Consider the following 26,752-nt stretch of genomic DNA (forward strand, 5'->3'; position numbering starts at 1 on the left):
ACTAACAGATTTGTGAATTGGAAGAACGTAAAAAGCTTACCGAGAAAATTTTGTAAAGGAGGGGTCACCAGGAGCAGGAGCTGCGGCAGCGGCTGCTGACGTCAGAAAGACCGCGCTGGGATTGGCCAGTCAGCTAGAGACGTAGACATTCCTGATTGGTGCGTTAGTGTACGCCGCGCTAGGAGTGGAGAATTGAAGGGTGACGTAGATGCCGCTGATTGGTGTGTCGGTGTGAGACGCACTGGGATTGGGGAATTGAATAAGTGACGTTGACGCTCCGGATTGGTGCGTTAGTGTGAGCCGTGCTACGATTGCTTAAAATAACAGAACAGTCGTAAGGAAAAGACTAGCGATACACAAAAGACAAAATGATGTATTACGATCCACCTGAAAAGAAGAAAAAGACCTGGTCTGGAAAAATCAAGAAATGGTTTAAAAAAGACAAACCGATTGTGACTAGGGAAGGACAGTTGCTTCCCCCACCAAAAACCCCCGCATCCTTTATGGTTGCGAAATACAGATATCATACTTGTATTTGGTTAGACAATTGGGTAAAATACACCAAGAACGACGGAGATTTAGCATTTCCAGAACATGGTTCGTTTAATTTAGCGGTTTTGAGAAATCTGAGAGAGAAAATGATGAATCTAGAATCAAGACCTAGACCGACACAGTTTAAAGCACTGACAGAATGGGAAGATGAGATGCATGACAGAGAAAGACAGAGAAGTGGCGGACGGTATAGATACATGTTTGGTAGATACGGACATGACACTCATGATGAAAGAATGAGAAGATGGCGGAATGCAAGTATGACTGATGGGTTATTTCCTGTAAGAAACGTTGAGGAAATTGGAGGTAGAAAATGTACGGAAAAAAGACATAATATAGAATCAAGAGGGTATGGGGTGAATGAATCAGAGGATGATGTTCTTGATGACACATTTTATAAAAATCCACCTCCGTATCAACCAGAATCTGAAATGTTGACACCAAGTGCCCCAATGAGAGAAACTTTACGAATCATTAGGACTGAACCAGTTTCCCAAGTATTAGGGAAAAATAATGCCATCAGAGAGATAGAAAAAAATCAGATGATAAAATGAGTGGTGAAAATTCGGCAGAATTAGCAAAAACAACTTTAGAATTAACTGAAGAGATAAGAGAATTGACTAAAAATTTAGAAGCTGTAACTGTTCCAGTGACTATGGGCCCTGTGATGCCTATTTTTGATAAACAGAAAGATAGTGAACATTGTTTAACAGTCCCTTATAATAGCAATAAACAGATTGAGAAGCCAAAGCAGAGCCAAAATGAAAATCCATGGAGACAGACAATGAGTATGATCGAACCAAATGTTTCAAGTAACACATTTATAGGTCCAAATGTAGCAGAAAGACATACAATGGCAATGGAATCAGTATCAGAGACACAAAGAGACTCAGAACGAAGCAATGTAGAGAAACCAGTAGTTCCATCTTCAGAAGAATTGAGTGAATGGTTGAGAAGCTTGCAGAAAAAAGACAAAGAATCCCAATGAATAGATGTGGCCAAATTACGAATGGTACTGGAAGAGTTAATAGTAGGAACTATCCCCACAGAGAAATTAAAAACTTATCAGGATGAGGAGTTGCTGTTTTTGTGCCAAAGCGTAACATGGAGAGCAAAAAGTCTGAATGAAAGACTAGAAGAAATAGCAAATGAAATGGGTATAGATATTGAAAAGGTGAAGGCTTTACAAAAACCATATTGCATAGATTTTACTGAAAAAGATATTGAAAATTTGAATACTACTGGACGGATAAGTCAGATTAAGGAGATAATTATTTTGTTGAGAAAATGGGGAGATGTAGATAAATGGAGAAGCAGATGGTACCGAAAACGAGATGATGCCTCAGAGAAAACATTTGCAGCATTCCCGGTGAGAGAAAAGGAAAAGGTAGTAACAGAATGCCCCATGAGAGAAATTCCAGGAGGAGGATATGTACATGTTCCATGGACTAGACAAGATATTTTGTCATTTACAAATGATTTTCCTCGACTACGCAAAAAGCCTGTCGAGTGGTATAGGCATGTGGACAGATTTCTGAAGTTATCTAAAGTATTATGGATTGATCTGAATAGCCTATTTGACATAACAGTACCAGCAGATTTATGGACAGAATGCAAGCTTATGATAAATTGGCCAACACAGGAATACCCTAGGGATCCAAAGACAGGAGCCCCTGACCTAGAGCTTATGAAGAAATATGAACAGGTTATTGCCTTTCTGAAAAATAAAGTACCTCCTAAAGAAACAGATTTGGTGAAAATTGACAGAACTCAACAGGAAAGTAAGGAGTCGGTACATGCCTATTACGAAAGGCTGATTTTGGCCTTTAAACAGTTCAGTGGTTATGAAAATTTGAGTGAAAAGGATTTAAGTAATTTTGTATATAGATTTGTATATGGTCTACATCCAGAAATCAGTGAAATGATCAAACAACATACTGTAGATTGGCAAAATAAGAAAAGAGATGAAGTATTGAGACATGCAAAATATTTCAGTGATGAGATAGAAGCAAAACAGCGTAAATTAAAAGAGAAAGCTATGTGGGCACAAGTAAAAGTGGCAGAGAGGCAGGAAGCTCAGTTAGCGGAACAAGCGAATAATACAGGCCCCAGACAAAAATTAATTCCTGGGAGAGGTAAGGGAAATTTTAATATAGAAGAAGCTAAAAAGAAATTCCCATGTCATAATTGCGGTAGAGTAGGGCATTGGAAATCCGAGTGTAAATTTCCCCCAAATACTAACAATGAAAATGCATCATTGAATCCACAGGTGCAGAATGAGGTGAGTGGTCAACCGCAGGTTGTTACCCAACAGAATCAGGTGCCAAAACCGCCTTTTCCACAAAGCAAAAACTCACAGAAATACAGTAATGGGACAGGATTCTACAACAAAGAACAGGTAACTAAGCTGCCGCGCGCTAGCGTTGTTTCGCAGTATTGGCTACAACGCGATGAGAGCGATTCGGAAGAGGGTTATTGACGGTGCCGAAGGGAGGAAGAAGAGTGCGTACTTGGCGCAACTCTAGAAGTAGACCAGACAGGCCCATTTGTGGATGGGAAGATGAATAATGAAAATATTACTTTCCTAGTCGATACTGGTGCTACTCGATCAACTGTTAGGTCAGCTGATATTAAGAATCTTCCTCTTTCGGATGAAACGATCCAAGTAGTTGGTGTATCCAACAGACAGATTAAAACTTATTTTACAGAACCGGTGAAAGTTAGCATAGGAAAATTCTCAGAAATGCACCGCTTTGTCGTGTGCGATACAAGTCCTGTGAATTTGTTAGGTAGGGATTTGCTGTGCAAAATGAATTGCACTATATTCTGTACCCCTGATGGGATAGCATTTGAAACTCCTGATGAAGATGTGCTGTATAAAATGACTATGGCAAACAAAGAAACTGAGGTTACTGAAGCCTATGCTGTATTTAACCCTGATGAATTACCTAAAGAATTGAAACAGTCCGTAAAAGCAGAAGTCTGGGATTTCACCGGAGAAGATGTGGGACTAATGAGAAATGTAGATCCAGTAAAAATAACAGTGAAGGAAGGAGTAAGCTATCCAATTGTCCCTCAATATAAATTGACACCTGAGATAATTGAAGGAGTTACTCCTCTGATTGAAAAGATGATAAAACAAGGCATTATGAGAGAAATAATGAGTAGTCCGTGTAATTCCCCGATTATAGGACTGAAAAAGCCTAATGGAAAGTTCAGGATAGTGCAAGATTTGAGAAAAATAAATAAAATTGTTGTATCATGTTGTCCCATTGTACCAAATCCATCTGTGATTTTGTATCAGATTCCCCATGATGCAGAATGGTATACAGTGATTGATCTATGCCATGCTTTCTTTTCCATTCCATTGCACCATGACAGCCAGCAAATGTTTGCGTTTCGTTTCGGTGAACGTATTTTGGCTTGGTGCCAAATTCCACAGGGGTATACAGAAAGCCCCTCAATATTTAATCAGATATTGAAGAAATCCTTAGAGAGTTTAGAAATGTCTGAAAATTCAGTGTTAGTCCAATATATCGACGACCTTCTTGTGGCGTCGAAAACCCATGAAGCTTGTGAAATAGACACTATAGCCTTACTGAATCATTTGGCTGATGGAGGACTTAAAGTGTCACCATCAAAATTACAATTTTGCAAGAAAGAAGTACATTATTTGGGCCATAATACTGAAAAAGGACTGAGAAAGATAACAATAGACAGAATCAGGATCATAAAAGGAATGAGACCTCCCATGACTCTAAGAGAGGTGAGAATGTTTCTTGGAATGGTTGGATACTGTCGCCAGTGGATTAGCAATTTCTCTCTGATTGCAAAGCCTTTGGTACGTTTGACAAGAAGTGATGTGAGAGATCCCATTGATTTGAACAAAGAAGAATTGGCAGCTTTTAAGCGATTGAGAGATGGGTTGTGCGAAGCACCTGCATTAGGTATGCCTGATTATGAAAAGGAATTTGAGTTGTATTGCAGTGAGAGAAATGGATGTGCACTCTCTGTTCTAATACAGAAGCATGGAAAACTGAGGAGACCAATTGCATACTTCTCATCAATGCTAGACCCAGTAGCTGTAGCCTTACCTGGGTGCTTGAAAGCAGTGGCTGCTACCTGTCGGAGTTTGGAACAGAGTGAAGGAATTGTGATGGAATATCCTGTGAAAGTGTTAGTACCTCATGATGTGACAAGGAGTCGCACTCAGTACATGACACATAGTCGGCTGACTAAGTATGAGAAAGTCATATTGGGTGCAACGAATGTAAGTCTTGTGAGATGCTTGAATGTGAATCCTTCAACGTTGCTGCCTGATGCTGAGAATGTGGAAGTCAGAGATGAAGCAGATCATGATTGTCTGGATGTACTTGATTTCTGTACCAAACCACGTCCTGACATAAAAGATGTACCATTACCAAAAAGTGATTTCGTGATGTTTGTAGATGGGTCTTGCCTGAGAACTAGATGTTGGAATGCTGAGTGCAGCATATGCAGTTTGTACAGTTGCAGCAGTAATGGAAGCATCCTACCTGAAAGGAGTAAAATCGGCACAAGTAGCTGAACTTGTTGCTTTGACTAGAGCATGTAAGATTGGGAAGAGTGTGAGAGTGACCGTGATAACTAACAGCCAGTACGGATTCGGTGTGGTACACGATTTCGGCCAAATATGGCTGCAGAGAGGGTTTTTGACATCAAGTGGAACTCCCATTAAGAATGCTGAGGTGGTTGGAAAATTGCTTGAGGCGATACAGCTGCCTAGGCAATTGGCTGTTGTGAAGTGTGCTGCCCACAGTCAGTCTGGCGATTACATTGCCCTCGGCAACAAGTACGCCAATGATATGGCTCAATACTGTGCACGTAATCAGAATTCGATAAACAGGGCGAAGGAAAAAGAAGTGATTTCTTGCACCTTGATGTTTACTAACACTGTAGGTACCTGGGAAGAAGTAAGGCAATTGCAGGAAGAAGCAGGAGATGAGGAAATGAAGCAGTGAGTAAAAGCAGGATGTGCACCAAGGGAAAAGGACCATGTGTGGGTCTATCAGGATGGAAGACCAGTTATGCCTGATAGCATGATGTCTGCCATGGCACGGATGTATCATGGCCACGGACACATAGGGAGGGATGCTATGATCAGGTCGTTCAAGCAGACCTGGTCAATGCAAAATTTAGACTTGTAGCAGAGAGTCTATGTCAAAGATGCCTTATATGTCAGCAATATAACCCTGGAAGAAAGACAGTAGTGAGCCTAGGAACAATAGGTCGAGAAGGAGGGCCTTTTACCAGAATGCAAGTGGATTTCATTGAGATGCCTCCCTGTAACAGGTTGAGGTATGTTCTAGTTATGGTCTGTTTGTTTTCTAGATGGGTGGAAGCATTCCCAACAAGGAGAAAGGATGGAATCACAGTGGCAAAATTACTTTTGAGGGAATTTATCCCTAGATTCGGGTTCCCAGTAACAATTGAATCAGACCGAGGAAGACATTTCCATAATGAGACCATAACATTGATTTGTGAAGCACTGAATGTACAACAAAAACTACATTGTGCCTATCGCCCAGAGGCTTCTGGTGTGGTGGAACAGATGAATGGTACTATCAAAAATAGAATAGGGAAAATGTGTTTAGCCACAGGTATGAAATGGCCTGATTTCTTGCCTCTAGTACTCATGACTATTAGATCAATTCCAGACAGAACTACAGGGTTGAGCCCCCATGAAATCATCATGGGTAGAGCAATGCGCCATGTGTTCATACCAGTCATTAAGCTGATGCCTATAACTGATGACATGGTGTTGGATTACTGTAAAAGCCTGGCTGATGCAGTTCATTCTGTGTTTCATCAGGTTGGAGCAGATGCCACCACACTTGAAAAGAAGCAAGCCCATGATCTGAGCCCAGGGGATTCGGTAAGAATCAAAGTACACAGAAGAAGAAACTGTCTGGTTCCAAGGTGGGGAAAACCACGACAAGTAATTTTGACCACAACAACAGCTGTGAAGTGTGCTGGACTGATGAATCAGGATCTAGTACTGAATCAGATGACGGTGAGACAAGAACCAAAGAAAACCCTGAAAGAGGGGAATCAGAGTTGAATCTAACTTTCGTCCCCAGAAGTATTTCCTTGAGAAGAAGGCTACAGATTTCTGATACCAGCTCGGACTCAGAGACTGAACAAGGAACTCAATGTTTGAGAAAAGAAAAAGACAGTGAAAAGACAATTAAAGAAATTACTGAGAGAGAAGTTCCAGATGAAAGATTGAGAGAAATTCCACCTGAAATAACCAATTTAGATGGACAGGTGCCAGATACATAGAGAGAGGGAAAGATTTCTGCAGAAGACCCCCGAGGAGGTGTAGGGAACTCCAACATCCAGTTAGAAGTAGGGACAAGTAGTCAGCAGGAAGATTGCGTGCCGGTGATTCGAGGAGGGACAGAAGTAGGGAAAACTAAAGAAGTGGTGGAAAAATAAGCTGTTGAAAGTAAAAAGCAAGTTGAAACAGAGTCAGAGGAAAGTGAAGACGAAGTACCTAAAGGGCGAGTTCTAAGAAAGAGAGCTTGGAGAACTGAAAAGAATGATAAAGGAAGAAAACTGAAAAGAGGAGCTAAAGACGAAGTTTGGCCGAATAAAATAAAAAGACTGAGATATCGACTGACACGAGTAAATTCACCAAGAGCTTAACAAGTGAATGAAGTACTGAGTCAAGAGAAATCAAAAGACGAAGAAATAGTTGTAATTAAAGAAAGCAAAAGAACGAGGAAACCTAACCAGAAGTATAAGTTGCCAGAATGGACGTATGTGGCTTAGCCTGAAGTAAAAGAAGAGGCGGATGGCCAAGGAAATCCAGAGGTGACTGTACCGGTAGTGGTTGAGGAGGACGAAGAATCAGAAATCCTGAGTTATCTTGTCCGATATTAGAGAAGAAGCAGATGTTCAGGACATTCTGTACTCAGATCACGAAGGAAAGGTGAAAGATGATGAGATGCCAAACTGAATGAGACAAGAAAGCTGCTAATGGAAAGACAATAAAATACGGGAAAAAGACAAAACTGGTAGAACCAAGTAGGTGCTTTGAGCCGTGGGTTAGACAAACTAGTTGTGAAGTAGAAGAGGCTAAGTCAAAAGACACTGTTCATTTTAACAAAAATGGCAAACACAGATAGTAGAGGAGGTAGATGTATATTTTTGAAAAGATGGTGTAAAATGTGTTGTTGTTGTACAGGGTTACTAATGCTTCTGTGGAGTATACTTGCTCTAATGATCTCATTTAAGGTTACTATAGATACAATAGAAGGACATAGTGAAAACAAAACTAATATAGAAAAGATTCAAAGGGTAGTTCCAACTAGAATAGATAGAAACTATTTGCATAAAGACAGGTCAATAACTGATTTCTCTAATAATGTATTTTTGAAATTATTGTATGAATATGTAAAGACAATGGACGTAAGGGACTGCTATGTTTGTATGCAGTTACCTGCATCTGTATCGGAGGGAGTGACTTATCACCAACTTCCTGTAACTTATGGAATAACATGTAGTGTAACTGCTAGTTTATTTTATCAAACAGGGAAGTTAGAGTATTATTTTTCAGATATAGATAACGGGCCCGATTCACAGAACTAACTTAAGACAAAATCCTAAACATACTACCATTTTGGTATTCACAGAAGGCACTTACTCATTTCGGCATTCACAGAAGTTAGGAGTCCTAAAGTTAGGACTCCTAAATGCCTTCTGTGAATACCGAAAGTCCTAAAATTAGAATTTTTCTCAGTTTAGGAGTCCTAACTTTACTACTCATAAACTGAGATAAATCCTAATTTTAAGACTTTCGGTATTCACAGAAGGCATTTAGGAGTCCTAAAGTTAGGAGTCCTAACTTTACTACTACTAAATTGAGAAAAATCCTAATTTTAAGACTTTAGGTATTCACAGAATGCATTTAGGAGTCCTAAAGTTAGGACTCCTAACTTCTGTGAATACCGAAATGAGTAAGTGCCTTCTGTGAATACCAAAATGAGGAAGTGCCTTCTGTGAATACCAAAATGGTATTAAGTTTAGGATTTTGGCTTAAGTTACTTCTGTGAATCGGGACCAACATATTTTCACAAGTACCATCAATTAACAAGCTTAACAAGGTAAAACCTGCAAAGGTATTAGGTGAGTTTTTCTTAGAGACTAAAGAACTAACATTAGAGTACATATTTAGAAACAATTTGACTTGCAGTTTAAAGAAAGAAGAAAATACATTTTTGGATATGGTTGAAGAAAGGAGATTGAAAATGCAAAGGAAGGCATCTGAAGGAAAGGTGGAGAAGACAGTCTGGGATGTAGAAATGGAAAAACACTTGCAAGGAGAAGCTAGTCCAACTATGGCTTTAGATTGGCCTCAGAAAGGGAAATTGTGTATTAGAAGGAATCAAACTGCATATGATAATTATTTTGTAGGTAATAGTGAGTACCATGATACATACCGAATCATGGGTGGATGGGGATTTAAAGAAGGAAATGATCCAGTTTTTCCTGGATTATACTTTATTTGCGGGAACAGGGCGTATTATTGTTTGCCAGACCATTGGTATGGCACATGTTATGTAGGCCTGGTTTTCCCGAAGATGTTTCATATGGGAAGAGGAGAAGATGGTGTACATAACTTAGGTAGTTATTTAGCACGTAGAAAGAGAGTATCTTGGTCAGAAATTGTGGGTGATATTTTTGAAGCATTGATACCAGCAGTGGGAATATCTCTGAACGCAAACAAAATTAGAAGGCTATCAACGGTAGTGGATCGCTTGTCAACAAGTACTGCTGGAGGATTTTTATTGGTAAACACTGAAATGGTTGCCATGCGAGCCATGGTAATGCAAAATCGACTTGCTCTTGATATATTATTGGCAAAAGAGGGAGGAGTCTGTGGAATGCTGAAAGTTCAACATTGTTATACTTACATTCCAGACGAAAGTAAAGATTTGAAAATTTATATTAAAGATGAACAAATTGTGATGGGAGCGAATATATATCACTTCTAAGCTGTCAAATTATTATGTTCCTCTCTTAATTTTGATGTTTTTTATATGTACCTTTGTGGCCCGTGATGTTAGCCTCTCATTGGTCTTTAATATGAATTTCATGTGATAAGGGGTTCCCACTCATGGAAGGATCGAATATGTATTATTTTAAGCTGTTGATTGTTTTGTTTTTATATTATGATGTATTTGATCTGCACTTTTGTGGTATTTTTATTATACCGAATAAAGTATTATTATTATTATATTAAAAATATAACTGAACTGCATGACGAAATTGCACCACTGGCGGTTGAAGGTGTTTGGGAGAAGATTGGAAAGAAACTATCTGCTATTAAGAATTTCTTAGTAAATCTAGGTAGTACCTTTTTAGGTAAAATCTTAATTCCATTAACATGTGTGATTTTCCTAGTATTAATATTAAGATTAGGGCGTCTTTGTCATAAAAAGAAGAACATTCAGAAAAAGTTAAAAAGAGAAAATTTAAGGAGAAAAGATAAGAAACCAGAGAGGGAATTTGAAGACATAGGATTAGAAGAAGTTAAGGAAAATATGTATAAGACAGCTTAAAGAGAAGAAACGGGGAAGACTGAATTGTGAATAAAAGCAAGAACTTACTTCGACTCCATGAAAAGTAATAAAAAAATGTAATGGTGTGGTGATATAATCACCAAAGGGGGGATTGATGGAGCGGGTAGAACAACATTGTGTATACCCCTCTTTTTCCTGCATGTTAATACTAATTCGAATAATCTATTAATTATAATATTATTAATGTGTTTGTGTGAAGTTTAACCAACATTACTAATGTACAAAATATACGTGGGATTTGCATTTTGCATGGCTAAAATAATTTGTAATTAACATATGTACGCTTACTAATACTAGGAAAATAGAATATTGCATGATATATGTTGCTTTTGTGACGTTATCATATGTTGCACCAGATGACATCAATGAGTGAATATGAACGCTTTAAATGTCGCCATATGCTAGATAATTACAAGCACATAAGGGAATTAGTGCGGGTTTAACATTTTAGTCGTTATTTCTATGTTTTAATTACTTTTTGTGTTTGTTTCACTTAAGTTATCTTTTGGGCCTAAAATCAAGATGGCCGCCTGACTAACTCGACGCGATGGCCACCATTCCACGAGGTTTCAGACAGACAAAGTGCGCCTGTGCCAACATCATGTACCAGTGGCCTCAACATGACCCTAGACTCAATGTGCCCAAGCAAGGTCCCGACGGGATGCCTGCCAAGTGTTTCGACAAAAGACTTTTATAAAAACCGGATGGAACATGTAGGATGACTTAACATCATGAACTGTGTGAAACGTCACGGACGATCCCAACCAACCAATGGGATGAGCCCAAATTCTCTAAATTGTATCTTTTAGACCTTATTTCCATTATAAAACTGACGTTAGAATAGAGAGAGTTGTTGGATTGTTGGATTGCGTGTTTCCTTTGCTGACGGAGATGACTGTGACACTACGTGACGGCTGTGTTACTGAATCTTTGACAGACTGAATTGCTGCCCAGTTTCTCGATGAACTAAGGACTTCCAAAAATCTATGGGCACTAATCGATACTTGCACGTCACTGGTCCTTGACCCAATCTTTGGGACTGTAGCGTGCTGACGATTAAATGTGATGCCAGAATAGGTAAATATGGTGTTCTGTGATTTGCATAATGATTAATAAATTTACTAGATGGAACTAAAATTCTTGCATTATTTAGATAAACAAATATTGATTAACAAGAAAATGTGTTTGGTTGTTTTTTTGTAAAAAGGGTATAGATCAGGATCTTTGAGTATGCTTTAGCTGGACTAAATCTTCAATATCAAATCAACTAATTGATCCATTGATCACGTGGGAGGAGCATCTTAATGTTTAGGTTTATGATGGGTAGTGATAAGGGTATTAGTGCATAGAAGTGTAAATACATTTCTCTCTATAGGTTATAAGGTATTCCTTTCATGTCAGCGCTTGGAACATTTATCTCTCCTGTAAGCGCAGGCCAGTGAGAAGAGAAGTGTGAATGTTGGTGTTATGGGCCCCACCAATGATTGTAGGAGTGAATGTGTTAATGTGATATTTGGTCTGTGACGAAGGGAGGATATTAGGTACAGGGTTTTGTCCTGATCCTTGTTACCCAGGTTTCCGCGCTCCAACACCGGCATGCCTTGTCCCCCAGGGGCCTGGGTCCACACCTGCCTCCCAGCCCTCCCTGATGAGCCTTTCCTCTGAGCCTGTCTTCCCTGACAGCAGGTAGGGACATGAAGCCGACATCCTGGTACAGGGCGGCCTGCCTGGGGAGGGTCCTTCCAGTGCAGAATACTCTGATCGATTGGGCACGCTTGGTCTGTTTTGGGATGGACTGCATGGCCTGCCTCAGCTGTTTCAAGCAAAGATCTTCAACCCCTGCAAGAGACCATCTGACTCAAGGGTCTGCCATTTGTGGAGACCTACCCAGCAGAGTGAAGGTCGAGCAGCCTTGGCAGCTTGTGTCCCCCCAGTAGTCTGATCAGAGTGCAAGGAGGATTGGGAGTGCCAGGTCCCGGATGCTGCCTGGAGGTCCAAGACAAGTGCGCCACGCCAATGCCCTCCTCTGCCTAGCGCATTTCAGCAGCAGCTCAGAACGACTGTTCCTTGAGGTGTCCTTAGCCACCCAGGCCATCACCCCTGTGTCTTGCTCAGGCGGCACCTCGGCCCACCTCTCCTTCGGAGATAGCTGGTCCTGCCGGGGGTGCAGTTCAGAATCCAAAATCTCCCCCTGCTTCCACGGACGGAATGATTTCACAGTCACACACACATACACACATCACACGCTGGTGGGGCCCATAACACCAACATTCATTCTCATCAAAACTATCCATGCCTACAGAGGGATCTTCGAAATATATCCCGAACTACAGTTCTCTTAACTTGGATAGAGGAAACCACATCTATTAAATTACCCTAACAGTTCCACCATCTGGAGGTCGACTAGATCATTTAGTTGATTCGGAATTTGATGGAAAACACTTCAACTCTCATATTAATCAATAAAAACATTACAAGAAATAACCACCCGACACAGTTCTTCAAACAATGATTTTTCTTTATCTAATTACATTTTCAGGTTAAATCCTAACAATGCAATATTATCTTTTGTCATAATTACCTATATGGCTAATTGTCGTTCTCTAAGTCAGAAACTGGTCCTCAGAAATTCATCAGAGTTCTACCGTCCCGTCCTCTGCTGTCAGCATGGAGTGCCGCATGGAGTAGCATCGATCAGGGTGCGTCTCAAGCTCTTGGGGTGGTAACCTAATTTCTCTCTCTAGACTACTAATATTTATACTAAAATTTACATATTACAGTATCATTTTCTTTATTTCCAGGCTGCTGATTGGCTGAATTCAGCCTCGTCCCAATACATTAAGAAACCTTCTCCAAATTTCACATACGGATGATGAATAAACTAGGCGCATGGAAAAGCTGTTCCCAGGTCAGGAAAGTATCAGTCTATTGTGAATAGGTGGTTTTTGGTTCCCAGATGGCAACATTTCTTCCATGTTCAAGGACATTGGCATCTCGCCCAGAGTATTCTTCATGGACCTGGTTCAATAGTTCATGGAAAGGACGCAATGAAATCAGTCCAGGCCCTTTCTCCATTGCTCAAATTATGAAGTCATGTACTTTAGTAAGGATTCAGTCGGCAGCCATCTTTTAGTAGGCCGAAATGGTCAACTTTAGTAAAAGAAACACAAAATCGTAATTAATACATGGAAATGATTTAAACAGTGTTATTCCCTTACTAATACCCTTATGTGTATGCCCTTATCTAGCCATATGCAACATTTAAAGCCGTTAATGCTGGTTTATTTAAGCGCAAATCACATTAACATTACCAAACAACACTCATTATTTTTAATATGAATACAAACGTATTTCACTTATTATTTTAGCCATGCAGATGCTTTCCCTGTGTATTCTCTCGGTTAATAGGGTTGTTTAATTCATTACAGCACACGGTTAATCATTAAAATTAATCGTTTAGTCCTTTTAATATAAACTTATATAAATGGATTGGGTATATAAAAACAAAACATTTTACCCGCTCAATCAATCCCCCCTTTGGTGATTTTATCACCACAAAAAACCCACAAAAATTTCAATTTTTTTCCCTTTTACAGAAATTTGAAATGTCTTCTTGCTTAAAATTCTGTTTCCCTTTCGACTTCTCTTTTTGTTTTGTCATACATGGTCTCCTTCCATTCTTCCAATTCTATTTCATTGAGATCTTTTTATGGTTTCCTTTCCCTCTTTTTGTAAATTTCTCGTTTGACTTTCTTTTTATTTCTTCTATATCTACAACACATACATCCTAATCTAAGTAGTAATAATACGAAAATCACACAGGTTAATGGAAATAATATTTACCCTATTATAGTACTACCTAATTTCCCCAAGAAAGCTTTTATAGCAGCCATCTTATTACTAATTCTAGTCCAGATACTTTCAACCTCCAGTGGTTTTATTTCATCATGCAATTCTGTAATATTCTTAATATAGACTTTTAGATCTCTGCTTTCATCAGGAATGTAAGTGCAACAATGTTGAACTTTCAGCATTCCACAGACTCCACCCTCTTTTGCCAATAAGATATCAAGGGCAAGTCAATTTTGCATAATCATAGCACGCATGGCAACCAATTCAGTGTTTACCAAAAGAAATCCTCCAGCTGTGCTTGTTGACAAACGATCCACTATGGTGGACAGCTTCCGAATATTATTTGCATTCAAAGATATTCCCACTGCTGGTATCAAGTCTCCAAAAATATCACCTACAATTTCTAACCAAGTTTCTCTTCTGCTATGCATTAGTAGGTTATTTGGTCCACTATTTTCTACTCTATCCATGTGAAAGATCTTTGGAAAGACCAGGCCTACATAACATGTGCCATACCAATGGTCAGGCAACCTGTAATTAGCCTTGTTCCCACAAATATAATACAATCCAGGAAAAACTGGGTCTTCTCCACCTCTAAATCCCCATCCGGATGCAATGAAATATGTATCATGACACTCACTTGTCCCTAGATATATATAATCATATTGGGATCTTTCTCTCATGATGCATAATTTGCCTTTCTGTGGTGAATCTATAGCTATTGTTGGTCTAACATCACCCTTCGTTTCCTTGTTCCCATCTATTGCCCAAATGTTTCCCCTTCTTTATGTCCATCTGCATTCTTGTGTATTTTCAACCTCCTCTCCTCTACCATATCCAAGAATGTTTTCTCTTCTGGTTTCAAACTACAAGTTAAATTGTTCTTAAAAATGTATTCTAGAGTTAGTCCTTTAGTTTCTATAAAAATTTCTCCTAATACATTAGCATCTTTAGCTGGATTTAATTCTTTATTCATGGGCAATCGTCCAAGAATATTATCTATATTAGACAAATTATACTCTAATTTTCCTACCTGATAAAATATACTAGTTAAGACGCTACATGTTATTCCATAAGTTGCTGGGTGGTGATGATAAGTCACCCCTTCTGAAACAGAGGCAGGTAATTGCATGCAGACATAGCAATCCCTTACGTCCATTGTTTTTACATATTCATACAATAATTTTGAAAACACATTGCTAGAAAAATCAGTTATAGACCTATCTTGATGCACATGCTCAGTGCTGGTTCTAACTGGTATTACTTTTTGCGAACCTTTTACTATGTTAGTCATGTTCTCAGTATGTCCTGCTAATGTATCTAAGGTTACTTTGAAAGAGATCAAAAGAGCGAGTACGCTCCAAAGAAGCATTAATAGTCCTGTACAACAACAACATACCTTGCACCATCTTCTCATGAAGGTACATCTACTCTTGTTATCATCTATGTTAGCCATCTTGTTAGATCTAACCGTGTCTTTTGACTTAGCCTCTTCTACTCCGCCTCTTTTAGCTTTCCTACAAGAGCTAAAACTTATCAGGTAGTCCAAATACTTAGATTTTCTTATTCAATCCTGTGTATTCCTCCAAGGATCAATATAAATTACTCAGTTTGGTTTTTCGTCATTTTTCACTTCCTTCTCGTCATCCACATGCAGGATTTCCTGATCTTCCGCTTCTTCTCCAATGTCGGATAAGATAACTCTCAGGATTTCCCCTGTTTCTTCTTCTTTTATCAATTTCAGCCAAGTCTCCTCTGGATTTCCTTGACTATCTGCCTCTTCTCTTTGTTCAGGCAGTGCCACGTACGTCCATTCAGGCGACTTATATTTCTGATTTGGTTTTCTTGCACGTTTGTTTGCTTCTGACACTTCTGTTTCTCCCTCTTTCTCTGGATGTTGACTGGTTACTTCATTCACTTGTTCAGCCTCTGAGGGTTTAGTTCGTGTCAATCTGTATCTCAGTTTCTTAATTTTGTTTGGCCAAATATCTGCTTTAGCATTCCTTCTTGCTTTGCCGTCTTTGCCGTTTCTTTCCTCGATCCAAGTTCTCTTTCTCAGAACTCGACCTTCTGGTATTTCAGTTTCATTGTCTTCAGATTCTGTCTTGTTTGGTTTTTCTGTCTCAGTAATCTCCTTTTCCACCTCTGGTGATGGCCCTACTTCTGTCCCTCTTCGGGTCTCCTGCACGCAATCTCCCTGCTGAATACTTTTCCCTTCACCTAGCTGTGTGTTGCAGTTCCCTACACCTCCTCGGGGGTTTTCCGCAATCTGTCCCTCTCTTTCTGTGACAGTCCCTTCTTCTTCTTCCAATATTTTCTCAGGTGGAATTTCTCCTACTCTCTCATTTGGAGTGAATGTTACTTTTGACTGAACGTTCTTTTCTTTTCTTTTCTTCTATCCGTGCTCACCATTGGCGTTCTGTTCGCCTCCAGAATCTGAATCATCTGATATCTGCAATCTTTTCCTCAGGATTTCTTCTCTGGGGGTCTGAACCAGTCTTGGCTCCGTTTCCCCCCTTTCAGGATTTTCCTTTGATTTTATACTCTCATTGCTTGACTCATCACTTGAGTCTGATTCGTCAAAGTATTCTTTTCCAATGCCGTCTGCTGGATTTGGAACTCTCAAAGTGTGACTTGCATGTATCCAGTTTTTCAGTCCTGCACACTTTACAGCAGTCGTTGTGGTCAAAATGACCTGTCTTGGCCTTCCCCACCTTGGAACCAGGCAATTTCTTCTTCTGTGGACTTTTATCCTCACCCAGTCCCCTGGGCTCAAATCATGGGCTGGTTTCTTTTCAAGTGTGGTGGCATCCGCTCCAACCTGGTGAAACACAGAATGAACTGCGTCAGCCAGGCCTTTACAGTAATCCAAAATCATGTCATCAGTTATAGTCATCAGCTTGTTGACTGGTACAAACACATGTCTCATGGCGCGTCCCATGATGATCTTGTGTGGACTCAAACCTGTGGTTCTGTCTGGAGTAGACCTAATGGTCATCAAAACCAGAGGCAAGACATCAGGCCATTTCAAACCTGTGGCTAAACACATTTTCCCTATTCTGTTTTTGATAGTACCATTCATTTGCTCGACCACACCAGAAGCCTCTGGTCGGTAGGCACAATGCAGTTTTTGTTGTACACCCAATGCTTCACAAATCAACTTCATGATCTCATTGTAGAAATGTCCTCCTCTGTCTGATTCTATGGTTATTGGAAACTCGTACCTTGGGATGAATTCCCTCAACAATAGCTTGGCCACTGTGATTCCATCATTTCTTCTGGTTGGGTATGCCTCCACCCACCTAGAGAACAGACAAACTACCACCAAAACATACCTCAGTTTATTATAAGGGAGCATTTCAATGAAATCTACTTGCATTCTGGTGAAAGGTCCTCCTTCCCGGGTTATGGTGCCTAGACTCACCACCGTTTTCCTTCCAGGGTTGTACTGCTGACATGTCAGGCATCTCTGACAGAGACTTTCTGCTATCAACCTGAATTTCGGATTGTACCAGGTCTGCTTAAAAGCCCTTATCATGGCATCCCTTCCCAGATGTCCTTGGCCATGATACATCCGTGCCAAGGTTGACATCATGCTATCAGGCATTACTGGTCTTCCATCCCGATAGACCCACACATGATCCTTTTCCCTGGGTGCACATCCTGCCTTTACCCCCTGTCTCATTTCCTCATCCACTACTTCATCCTGCAACTGCCTCACTTCTTCCCAGGTTCCCACAACGTTAGTGAACATTATGGAGCAAGAAGACATTTCCTTTTCTTTTGAACGATTGATTGAATATTTGTTTCGGGCACAATACTGAGCCATGTCGTTTGCAAAACGGTTTCCGGTAGTGATGTAATCACTACCTTGTCCAGGAGCAGCACATTTTATCACAGCCAGTTCTTTGGGCATCTGTATTGCCTCAAGCAATTTCCCAACCACTTCTGCATTCCTTATGGGAGTTCCACTCGAGGTCAGGAAACCTCTTTGCAGCCATAGTTGGCCGAAGTCGTGGACAACTCCGAAGCCATACTGGCTATCAGTCATCACAGTCACTCTCGCATTCCTCCCAATCTTGCATGCCTTGGTTAATGCCACTATTTCTGCTACTTGAGCGGATCTAACTCCTTTCAAGGGCGATGCCTCTATAACTGCTGAAACTGTGCATACTGCATAGGCTGCGCTCAACACTCCTTCATCCGTTCTCAAACAGGATCCATCCACAAAAAACACATGATCACTCTCTGGCAGTGGTAGATCTCTTATATCAGGACGAGGTGTTGTGCAATAGTCAAGCACATCCAGACAATCATGATCAGCCTCCTCTCTTATCGCCACTCTCTCCGCATCAGGCAAAAGTGTAGCTGGATTCACATTCACACATCTTTCCAGACTCACATTGGTTGCACCTAGAATGACCTTTTCATACTTAGTCAGCCGACTATGTGACATGAACTGTGTTCGACTCCTTGTTAAAAGGATCGCCACAGTATGGGGTACAAACACTCTTACTGGATACCCCATCACGATTCCCTCACTCTGCTCCAAGCTTCGGCATGTAGCTGCTACTGCTTTCAGGCATCCTGGCAACCCTATTGCCACTGGGTCTAACATTGAAGAGAAATATGCCACTGGTCTCCTTTGTCTTCCATGTTTCTGTATTAACACTGAAAGTGCGCATCCATTTCGCTCACTACAGTATAGCTCAAACTCCTTTTCATAATCTGGCATACCCAGCGCAGGGGCTTCACAAAGACTGTTCTTCAACTGTTTAAATGCTGCCATTTCTTCTTTGTTCAGTTCAAGGGGGTCTTTTACCTCACTTTTTGTCAGTTTCACTAATGGTTTGGCAATCAGGGAAAAATTACTTATCCACTGACGACAGTAACCGACCATTCCTAGAAACATTCTCACTTCCCTTTGGGTCATTGGAGCTCTCATTCCTCTAATGATTCTGATTCTGTCTATGGTTACTTTTCTCAGGCCTTTTTCGATATTGTGACCCAAGTTTGTCACTTCCTTCTTACAGTATTGCAATTTGTTTGGAGATACCTTCAGTACTCCATCTGCCAAATGATTTAACAATGCTATGGTGTCTGTTTCACAGGCCTCACGTGTCTTTGACGCTACCAATAGGTCGTCAATGTACTGTACTAAAACTGAACTCTCAGGCATAGTAAGACTCTCCAGGGATTTCTTTAACAACTGATTAAAAATGGAGGGGCTGGGGCGTGGCTTGGGCAAGATGGCCGATCGGACGTGATCCGAGTCGGCTCCCGCACCACCCCGGGCTTACCCCGGCTTCAGAGCGGTTCCTGGGTCCCTGGGCGGGACGAACGCTCACCGAATGCGCTGGCGAGCTGCTGGGCACCGGTAGACCTGGGCGATTCCCGAGCGGCGGCTGGCTGAGGCTCCCGAGACCCGCGACTGCGGCGGCGCCGCGGCGGCCAAGATGGCGGCTCCCGCCGATGGATCGGCACTTTGCATCGGCCGCGACTGAGGGACCAGTGCGCCTGGCCTGGAGGCGAATGTGGCGGCTTCTCCCTGGGGGCCCTCGTGGAGGCTCGGGCCCGGAGGGGCCGTGAGGAAGGCCAGGCACGGTCCGGAGGGGAATCCTCCCGAGGCGGCGGACGATGCGGAGGCGGGGCCCCGAGATCTCGTGGCCCCGGCTGCTGCGGCCTCATGGTGGAGGGAGAGGAGTCGGAGCGGCGGAGGCACGGTGAGGAGCGGGAGTGAGCGCTACCGGGGGGCCCCGTGTGAGAGAGTTCACGAGCCTGGACTGAGGGGGCGGAGAGCCTGCTGTTGGGTCGCCGTGGAGGTCTCCTCAACCCTGCGGCGCTGGTGAGAGGCCTTGACTGCGTGGGCGCCCCGGGGGCCCTCGGCTGCGGCCTGCTTGTGGCGTGCCTTCCCCTTGGGGGGCAGAAGAAAGAGACTGTGAAGGGGGCATAAGAGCGCCGGACGGAGGTGCCGGAGGAGGTCCGCCTCCTCATTCGCAGCGACTAGCAGGTCCCGGGGGTCCCGGCGGAGGCCTTGGCGTGGGGGGCCCGGTGCGGCTGAAGGGAGCAGTCGGAGCAGGCTGAGGCCCCAGGGACTGTTCGGGGGGCCCTTACTCGAGCGATGCGCTGGTCGAGCCGGTGGGGGCGGCCATATGCCGGCTAAGAAGGGCCAGGCAAAACGCACCGCCTCCGTGACCGCCTTCTTCAGTCCAGCGGACAGGGGGCTGTCTGGGGCCCCGGCGGCGTCGCCGGGAGCGATGGCGCTAACTAAGGAGGATCTCCTGGCCTCACTGCGAGATTTCAAGGCGGAGCTGCGGCAGGAGATTGGCCGGGATACCCAACGCTCGGTGGACCAGTTGCGGGCGAACTTGCGCGACCAGCTGTCCGGCCTCCGGCACGACGTCGACGCGGTGGGCACGCGAGTGGAGGAGTTGGAGGCACGCCATGAGAGCCTGGACGGCAGGTCCACGGATCACTCGCGACAGATTCAGGCTCTTCGATATCAACTGGCGCCAACGCAGCTCAAGGCGGAGGATCTGGAGAACCGCGCTCGCCGCGATAACATACGCGTGCGCCACTTGGAGGAACAAGCGGAGGGCCCGGACCTAGAGGCCTTCCTTGAGGGCCTCTTCGCTGAGGTGGTGAAGCCGCAGACCCTCAAGATCAAGCTTGACCGGGCACACAGGGTGGGCTTTCTGGCGCCTGGAGACAAACGGAGGCCGAGAGACATACTGGCTAAATTTCACTCCTACAAAATCAAGGAGGCTGTCCTAGCGGCGGCCCGGAGGACCTCTGAGGTGTCGTTCCAGGGGTTTACATGTGCGCTGTACCAGGAACTATCCCCGGCGACGTTGGCGAGGCGCCAGTCCTTTCGGCCTCTGACTACTAAATTAAGAGCGGAGCACATCAGGTCACGTTGGACTTTCCCCTTTGGCCTATCGTTTGAATACCAGAATAAGCAACGAACTGTGACAGACTTGGCGGCCGGCAGGGCCATTCTGGGTCTTTCCACACCAGAAGATGAGCAGGTCGAAGGGGGGGCTACAGCAGCTGGAGGCACCGGGGCAAAGGCCGGAGAATGGGCCACGGTGGGTCGTGCCCCTCCCAAATGATTCCACGGGTGACGCCATTTGGAGGATTGCTTTATCCAGCGGAGGGAGATCCTGTGCACTGGTTATGAGCTCCTGAGGCCACGCTCGCTAGCTGCCGGGGTGGGGGGGGGGCGGGTTGCCATACCCTCCGAGTACTTACCACTTGAATGCTGTGTAGCAATGGGGTGTTTGGGTTATTTTTCTTCCTTTTTCTTCTCTCCTTTCCTTCTTTTTCTCCCTTTCTTTCGTTGACACCGGGGAGGGGGGGACGGGCGCTGGGCTTGGCTGCTGAGGGTTGCATACATTCCATGCACAATGGCTGTATCCCTAGGCTCCTGGAATGTACAAGGGCTCAATTCCCCCCAGAAGCATCAGAGGGTGCTGAAGTACATATCGGATCGTCACCTAGACATAGTTGCGCTGCAAGAAACGCACCTGCGTAGGGGGGAAGACCATAGGCTGCGGCATAGGTCATACCCACTCATGTACAGTTCGTCAGCCACCACCAAGCACAGGGGGGTGATGTTGCTGTTTCATAGCGGAGTAAGGTTCCAGCCGCTGGAGGTCTGCTCGGACAAGGCAGGGAGGTGGGTGATGGTAAAAGGGGTCCTACGGGGGCAGACCTGCACCTTCATTTCCCTCTACGCACCCAACACTGGTCATGCGGGGTTTCTGTCCACTTTTTGCTCGCGATTGGAGCAGTTCGCGGAGGGCTCGGTGGTTCTGATGGGGGACTTTAATCTGGTGTGGCGGGCAGAGTTGGATAGTTCGCACTCACAGAGGGCTGAGTCGGGTGCCTTTTCAGCGGCTTCTAAACAACGCTTTTCTGATTTGGGCCTTTGCGACACCTGGCGCACCCTTCATCCTTCCACGAAGGATTATACCCATTTTTCACATGTCCACCGGTCGTATTCCCGGTTGGACTATATTTTCATTAATCGCTTTCTTTCGGGGTCATTGCGAGATGCGCAGAACCTTCCGCTCTCTGTTTCTGACCATAGTATGGTCACGATCGCACTTCACTGGCCGGGCCCCCGGGATCGCCAGCGGAAATGGTATTTCCCCGCTTCCCTCACCAGGGATATAGTGCTGCGCGCATCGCTACGGGAGGCTATAGATGACTACTTTGCCCTCAACGGCGCAGAGGAGACCTCAGAGCAGACGCGATGGGACGCCTTTAAGGCGGTGCTCAGGGGTAAATGCATCGCACTCAACTCCGCGCTTAACCGGCAGAGAGCAGCTGAACGGGAACGCCTGGAGGAGGAGTTAGTGGCGGCGGAGCAGGCCCATAAGACCAAGCCTTCTCGCCTCACCTTGCGGCCCCTTATGGCGCTACGGGGCAAACTCAAGTCTATCTATGCCAACAGGGCTGAACTTACCCTCTTGCGGCTACGTCACACCTCGTATATCCAGGGGAACAAGGTGGGGAGGCACCTGGCCAGACAGCTCAGAGTTAAACGGGATAAGGAATATATCGAGGGGGTGAGGGATGCCGCAGACGTGGTTACTCACTCTGATGCGGGCAAGGCGGACTGCTTCCGCTCCTTTTATAGCAAGCTCTACTCGTCGGATCCTTTGGAAGGCCCAGCGCAGGAAGATTATCTGCAGGAGTTACAACTCCCTCAAGTTGCCGCTGCGGCCAACGCGGACCTCTGCGCCCCCATCTCGTTGGAGGAGGTCACCAGGGCTATAATGGCACTTAAATTGAATAAAGCTCTGGGGCCCGATGGCCTCACAGCCCTATTCTATCGTACCTTCGCGCCGGACCTGGCCCCACGCCTGCAATCTCTGTTTAACGCCGTCATCACTCAGGGGGTGGTCTCCCCATCCATGGCGGAGGCGGTTATTACGGTCATCCCCAAGCCGGGGAAACCCAAGGATCACTGTTCCTCTTACTGCCCAATCGCGTTGTTAAACCTAGACGCTAAATTGTATTCCTCTATTCTGGCAGCTAGGCTCAGCCCTCTAATGGCAGCGCTGATCCATCCCGACCAATCGGGTTTCATTCCAGGGAGGCAAACGCACGATAACACACGACGCATAGTGCATCTCATAGAAAAGGCTTCTAGACGACGCTTGCCGGCCGTCCTGGTTGGTCTGGATGCCGAGAAGGCGTTCGACCGGGTGGACTGGGGCTTTCTCTTCTCCACCATGCGTCGGATGGGCTTTGCAGACGCCTTTATAGCGATGATACGGGCCAACTATCGAATTCCTATGTCGCGGGTCCAGGTCAATGGGACCTGTTCGGCTCCGTTCGCCCTCTCTAGGGGCACCAGGCAGGGGTGCCCGCTGTCCCCCCTCCTGTTTGCCCTGAGCATTGAGCCGCTGGCGATGGCCATTCGACGCAACCCGCAGATTACGGGTATCCCGTTCGCAGGAGAGGACCATAAGATCTCCCTGTTCGCTGATGATGTGCTTCTATCCCTCACTCACCCCTCCGCGTCGCTTCCGACTCTCCACGCAGAGCTGCGGCGCTATGAACGAGTGGCGGGGTTCAAGATTAATCAGGACAAGTCGTATATCCTTAATCTTACGCTTCAGGGTGATGAGCTAGCGCACCTCCAGAGGAGCACACCTTTCCGTTGGGCGACTACATCGCTCCAATACTTGGGAGTTCAGCTCACCCCATCCGTAGATGATCTATATAAGGCCAACTTCCCCCCCCCCCCCCTTCTTGTGCATATTAAGGCTGACTTAGCGTGCTGGAAGCCTTTGTTTATCTCCTGGCTGGGGCGTATTCACTCGCTCAAAATGACGATATTGCCGAAGTTGCTCCACTTGTTCCAAGCCCTCCCCATTGATATCCCTCTCTCCTTTTTCTCGACTCTACGCTCCCTATGCTCTCGCTACATCTGGCAGGGGGGCAGAGCCCGGCTGTCATTTTCCTTGTTGCGGAGGCCGCGTTCTGCGGGCGGGGCAGGCCTCCCCGACTTCCACCTTTACTACAAGGCGGCTCAACTGCGCGTTTTGATAGAATGGTCGAAGAGAGAATCGGATAAACATTGGCTACATATGGACAGGTCGGTGGCAGGTCGGACAATTTGGGATTTGGCGTGGCGCCCGAAACAAGATAGACCGGAAAACGCCTACATCAGCACGCCCACTAGAACAACGTTGCGGGTTTGGGACACTTTGGCTTCGAACGAACGGTGGACCACTTTCCCTTCCCCCCACACACCTATTCATGGGTTGGCGGCCTTTCCGCCGGCGCTTACTAGAGGGCCATTCGCTGCGTGGGAGGAGGGGGGTTGTTTAATGGTCGGACATCTTTTTAGGGGGACACGGTTGATGACCTTTTCCGAATGTAGGACTGACTTTAGCCTTCCGCACACTGAACACTATCGATACCTCCAGCTCAAGCACTGGCTTCAAACACAGGAGCTCCAGGCAGCGGTCCGCAGGCCCCAGACACCCTTTGAAAAATTTGCGCGCACTACCACATCTATGAAGGGGGCAATCTCCTTTCTTTATGGTCACCTTTTGGCCACTGTAGTCTCCCCGTCCCCACGATTTAAGGCTAAATGGGAGGGGGTGCTGCTGCGACCAATTGAGGAATGGGAGTGGGAGGCGTTGTGGTCGGACATCTCTAAGCACAACCACTCGATAGAATTGCGAGAGGCGCACATGAAGGTAATGATGGATTGGTATTTATATCCAGACAAATTGCGGCGTATCTTTCCAGGCACCTCTGATCGCTGTTGGAGGGGATGCGGGTTACTGGGGGACTTTGAGCACATTTGGTGGACCTGTCCTACGATCCGCCCCTTCTGGGAAGAGATCTTGGCGCAAATTAAATCTATGTTGGGCTACCCGATCCCCACCTCAATGGCGACAGCATTGTTGGGCCTGCGAGACCCCTCCCTGCGCTACCAAACCAGAGCGGATAAGGCAGTGATGTGGCTGTGCTTGGGGGCGGCGAAGGTGGCCATTGCAGCCAACTGGAAGAAGCAGACGGCGCCCACGGCCTCGATGTGGCATGCCCGCCTCTGGAGACTCCTGAGCCTAGAGAGAATGACGGATATCTTCAGGGATGACTATGCCGCGTTTGAGCTCAAGTGGGGCCCGTTGCTGACTTTCCTTTCTAGAGGTATGCCGGCGGCGGTTTGCCCGCCTCAGCTTAGGGGCCTACGGCTGTTTCAATTGTAGTCGGCCGCTGCGGCTTTGGGTGACATCCCCTGCTTGTACAGATTGCGGTTCCGGGGTTCTTGGGTGAGCCCTTGACCAGCCTCCGCTTGGGACGGACATCTCCCTTCCCTTGTCACAGCGCCGGGCCTTCGGGCCCCGCTACCGGAGTCCCTCCCCTGTCTCTCTCTTTTCTACTTTTCCTTCTCTTTCTCTCTTTTTTCTCTTATGATTTGGGGGTGGGGTGGGGGGGTAGGGAGGGAATGTGGGGAGTTGGGGATGATCGTAAATTGAAGTTGCAGCCTCATGACATAGTGCCAGCGGGGCGTTTAGGCCAAGCCTTTTGAGTGCCGGACCGGCACGGGACTGTTAGTACCCGATGGGCGCCCACTGGAGGTTTCCGGGGTATCACTCCCGGGCCTGCCTCCCCCCTTTATGTTAGCTTTTCTGTACCCCTCCTATAGCGAATGTTACGATTGGGGAGGCTCGCCTATTTTGGGTTCGGCTAAGGGTTGGTACGTTGTTGTATCCACTATCGCTTGCTGCTCCATTCAGCTATGAGGCACATGTCATGGTCTGTTCTGTATGTTATGCTCTCTTTTTGTGGCTAATAAAAACAATTTTGACAAACAAAAAAATGGAGGGGCTTTCTGCGTACCCCTGTGGGATTCGGCACCATGCCAAAATACGGTTTCCAAACCGAAAGGCAAAAAGCGGCTGGCTGTCATGATGCAATGGAATGGAAAAGAAAGCATGACACAAATCAATTACTGTGTACCATTCTGCATCATATGGGATCTGATACAAAATTACTGTGGACATTTGGAACAATTGGACAACATGAGACGACAATCTTGTTAATCTTTCTCAAATCTTGCACAATCCTGAATTTCCCACTTGGCTTTTTCAGTCAGGGAACAACCTTTACAACGCAACTTTTACAACGCACTACCTTTACAACGCATTTTTTACAACGCATAATCCATTACAACGCATGACATTACAACGCATGACACTACAACGCATTTTTAAAAACTACCTTTACAACGCATTCCTTTACAACGCATACTACCATTACAACGCATACCATTACAACGCATAATATTACACTACACTATCCAACACTTACCCTACTGTTGCACCCCCTGGAGTTAGAATAGTAATTTTTACCCCTATACTATCCAACACTTACCCTACTGATGCACCCCCTGGAGTTAGAATAGTAATTTTTACCCCTATACTATCCAACACTTACCCTACTGATGCACCCCCTGGAGTTAGAATAGTAATTTTTACCCCTATACTATCCAACACTTACCCTACTGATGCACCCCCTGGAGTTAGAATAGTAATTTTTACCCCTATACTATCCAACACTTACCCTACTGATGCACCCCCTGGAGTTAGAATAGTAATTTTTACCCCTATACTATCCAACACTTACCCTACTGATGCACCCCCTGGAGTTAGAATAGTAATTTTTACCCCTATACTATCCAACACTTACCC

Source organism: Triturus cristatus, chromosome 3_2, assembly GCF_964204655.1.
Source record: "Triturus cristatus chromosome 3_2, aTriCri1.1, whole genome shotgun sequence".
Lineage (NCBI taxonomy): Eukaryota > Metazoa > Chordata > Amphibia > Caudata > Salamandridae > Triturus > Triturus cristatus.